Here is a 4,675-nt window from a genome sequence, read left to right on the forward strand (position 1 = left end):
AAGAGATACCTGGAGTAACAAGCAAATTTGGCCTTGGAGTACAAAATGAAGCAGGGCAAAGGCTAACAGTGTGTTCAGGAGAACACACTGATCATAGCACACACCCTCTCCCAACAACACAAGAGGTGACTCTACACATGGACGTCACCAAATGGTCAATACTGAAATCAGACTGATCATACTCTTTGCAGCAAAAGATGGTGAAGCTCAATACAGTCAGAAAAAAACAAGACCTGGAGATGAATGTTGCTTAGATCATGAACTCCTTATTGCAAAATTCAGGTTCAAATTGTAGAATTAGGGAGAACCATTAGGCCATTCAGATATGACCTAAATAAAATCCCTTATGGTTATACAGTGGAGGTGACAAATAAATTCAAGGGGTTAGATCTTGTAGACAGAGTGTCTAAAGAACTATGGGTGGAGATTCCTAACATTGTGCAGGAGACAGTCTGACATGACTTAGTGACTGAACAGCAACAACAAAAAATTGTAAATGATTTAAAGTATACTTTGCATAATAGACATCTATATAAATGCATCATATCTAATTAGTCACACACGATTAGTCATTTTTAGTAATTCCCTTTTAGCAACTTTTAAGAAAATATTCTTTAAATAAGTCTGCTAAATATAAGTGCAAAAGATGTGCTCAAGGCTCAGTTACAACTAGTGCTACAGGAAGAAAGAGCCCAGTAATCATCTGGAATATCACTCTGCATTTCAAAATCATATCCTGAGGTGAAACTGAGCAACATTGGAATTGAATGTCTTTTAAAAATGATGAAACTTTCATATTTATTTTTATTTCTATCTCAGAACAAGGATCAAAATTTGGTTTGGGAACTTGAAGGTATTAAAATAACAGGTGTAAGTAAGATATGACATTTATCAAAAACACTAAGCAAAATCTTCAACAAGAATCACTATCCCTCTTAGGCCAACTTTTGCTAATCTCTGGTTGTTTCTTCAGTCAGCCATTCTCATGGGTCAGTTCTGGGGCTTCTTAGCTATATCCTGTCTCTGCATCTGAGCTGTCACTCGTCAAGTCTCTCTCCCCTACCTTGACTCATTTTCCATACACCTCTGGATATCCTGATATGAATAAACCCATATTCTTTGCCATTTATTCATATTAAAATGGTACCAGAATCTTGGACCCCCAGCTGTCCTCTCATGTCTGGTCACATAAACTTGACACCTGACCCTTGGAGCCCCAAAAGCATGTGGGATCAGAGAGTAAGAAAACTCTCAGAATGCCCAGTGTGGGGGAATTGCCAAAGTATCGAAATATTCATTAAATTAACCAATATTTATTGATCATGTACAATACTACTGCTACTGCATGTACAATGCTACTGACACTATTCTATATATTTGCAACATGTGTGTAAAGAAGATTGAAGGATTTCTGCCCTCTTTCCTGCAAGGACACAGGCCCTGCATACAGTATCAGAGATGTAACACAGTAAAGAAGGTGTCCAGAAGTGGAAGAAGGGGTGATCGGATGAGAGGTATCAAAGCCTGAGTGGAGACCATCTATTCCATGATGTGGCAGTGTTGGGAGATCACAAAGTTGGTTACAAACAGGCAAATTGATCAAATATATGCATGTGCTTAGGATACATCTTAAGGATATTAAAGACAGTATGTGCCCAGTTTCCCACTGTCATACAAGGGAGTTGCCAACATGAAAAAGAAAAAAGCTAGAAGTAACCTTGTGATGTAAGATTGGAGCTGGAGATATATAAATTCAATTTAAATAGAGAAAAATTACTTAAATACTACATCCGTTAGCTCTGACCATTGATGGGGCCTGGGAACAGTGACTTTACTTCCCAGAGCTGGTTTTTTAAAATAAGGGCTCTTTGGAGAAATGGCTAATTCCAGGATGAAGCAAGAAAAGAACAAAGTGAGCGTTACAACATTTTATGCCAGAAAACAAAAAAGTGCCCAGAGAATGACAGGGATGTGTCAAAATGACACAGAAGCTAGCTTGCAGAGGCTCTTGTGGCCAAATCAGGGACAGTGTGAACATCAAAGTAAATGATAATGAAGCTTCCCTGTGGCCCAGATGGTAAAGCATCTGCCTGCAATGCGGGAGACCCAGGTTCGATCCCTGGGTTGGGAAGATCCCCTGGAGAAGAAAATGGCAACCCACTCTAGTACTCTAGCCTGAAAAACCCCATGGACTGTCGCCTGAGGATCCTGGTAGGCAATAGTCCACAGAGTCACAGAGTCGGACACGATGAAACGACTTCACTTTCAGACTCATTATAATTGGAATAAAGTAGAAAGCCAGGGTTTTATACTGATACAAGAAATAAATGCATAAATTGACATTTTGATGAGGAAGAAGATTTCTCAAAGCACCTCATCCTTTCCCATATACTTCACAATGTAGGTGACTTGCAGACATCATCTTAATCAAATGATCAGTGAGAACATCATCAATAATAGAACATTTCAAAACTACATGTCACCTGAAAGGAAGCAAGAGGAAGAGCACAATATCACGTCTGTGGCATCCCTGCCAGAGATGCATAACCTAATCTACTCCAGAGAATATCAGAAAAACCCTAGGCCATTTATAGCACAACTAGTTGAGGTTTTTAAAAGGGTTAAAGTCATAAAAGTTAAGGAAAAAGTGAAGAAATGATCTAGATGGAAGGAAACTGAAAAAACATAACAACCAATTTTAACACGTGATTCTGAATTAGACCTTTAGTTAAGAAAAGTTATGTCACAATTGATAAAATTGCATAGATCTGATGATGAGGTGGTCCTAATTTGTTAATGTTCACCTCCTGATTTGGATGAAGTTTTGAGGTTCTGTAGGATTTACATACTGAAGGATTCAGAACCTTTGGGCACCATGTTGGCAGTATATTCTCATATTGTTCAGAAAACATAAAAGTCTATCCTGTACTTGCAAATTCGGGAAAGATTGAAATATTTTAATTGCCTTAAAGAGCTGGAAAGATTCTATTCTTTTGAAGCTATCCTTCAGCAAGAAGAGACAAATAAATGAATAAGTAAAACAGGTGTATCAAATGGTTAGACTTGAGTCCTGGGGCATTCTCACAGTTGAAAATCAAACAGCAGAGAAACAGCCAGCCAAGAGGGCTAAAAGGATATAAAGAAGGAAAGGCTGAGGAAAAAATATTTTTCTAGAAGTAGGAAGTGGTTCACTCTGTCAAATGCTGCTGAGAGATCAAGGAGGATAAACAGAAATCAGGTGATCACTAGAATCAGCCCCAAGGCATCCTGAGAGGAGTCAGGCTGGAGCCCTTTTGAGCTGCGTGAGGACAGCAGTCAGATTAAGAAGAGATGAAAAGAGAAATGGAGGTGAGGACGTGGAGTGGGTGAATATAGATATCTCACCCCAAAAGTGCTGCTGTAAAAGGGAGTCGAAAATGTTGTAGTTGGAGTGTTATATAGAGTCCATGGAGAGTTCTTTCTAAGATGGAAGGTTACCAGGGCTGTTCATACAGTGATGCAGATCCAGCAAAGAGGGAGAAACTCAGGATGCAGGAAAGAGCCTAAACTGGAGTAGTAAGAGGGCTGTGATGAAGACTGCATGCGGAGACACTGCCATTGGCAGGAGTAAAGCCCCTTCATCCCAGTGATAAAGGGGAAGGAAGGGAAGGGAGGTTCAGGGAAAGATGTGAACTCTGTTATGGTGGCCAGGAGGGAAGCATTTTGTATGAGTTGCTTCTGTTCTGGCAGTGTAAGGTGAGGCCAGGTCATCTACTGAGAGCAGAGTATGGAGGCTAGTAGCTGGCCTGTGTGCTGGACTTTGAAAAGAGAGAAGTAAATAGTGACAATCAGTTTGGAGAGTAGGAAGCAACACAGAAGGATTGCCAAGAAGACATTAAGATGAGCAAGCAGATTTCAGGGCCCATTTGAGGTTTATGTTTACAGATTTAAACTGAAGGGAATTCCCTAGCAGTCTGGTGGTTAGGACTCCACATTTTCACTTTTGAGGGTCGGGGTTCAGTCCCCGGTTGGGGAACGAATATCCCACAGGCTGTGCAGCTCAGCTCAAAAAAAATTAAGTGAGATCTGTCAGCATGCCTATGGAGTTTTATTCAGCAATATCTCTCTGATGGTGTACAGGTGAGCATGTTTGAATTACTGTGTCAGCTCATTTTTCCCCAAATATATACTTATGTATTTCTTCAGAAATACTAAATGGCTCTAAACAAAGACAGACAAGGTATGAATTGCAAAGCTTTTAATGAAAATGCATTTTTTTTACAGCAAGCATAAATTTACATTTGTTTAATAGCAATTATTTCAATACTTGCAAACTCATCAGCCTCTGAATCTGTCATAATGCATGAATCTAAGATAATAATATTAAGGAAATGCAACAGCTCACCAAATTCCCCTTTATATTCCTTCATGATCAGCAAGATGCATAAATGATCTTTTTTGATTAAGAACTGAATATGCTGGAGATATATTTGATAATTAAGGTTTTAGGCAAATATTCACCAGCATTAGTTCTAATAGCAAACTCAGAAATGTTGTAGGCCTAGTATCAAACAAGTAGCATATTAATACATTTTAAGTCTCTTAAAAGAAAGACCACAGCTCCTGCTTCTGTAAAACCATTATTTGCTTGACAGAATGATGGTATAAGCTTTCACTCAACTATTACTTTCTTAAT

The sequence above is a fragment of the Bos indicus genome, chromosome 5, assembly GCF_029378745.1.
Source record: "Bos indicus isolate NIAB-ARS_2022 breed Sahiwal x Tharparkar chromosome 5, NIAB-ARS_B.indTharparkar_mat_pri_1.0, whole genome shotgun sequence".
NCBI lineage: Eukaryota > Metazoa > Chordata > Mammalia > Artiodactyla > Bovidae > Bos > Bos indicus.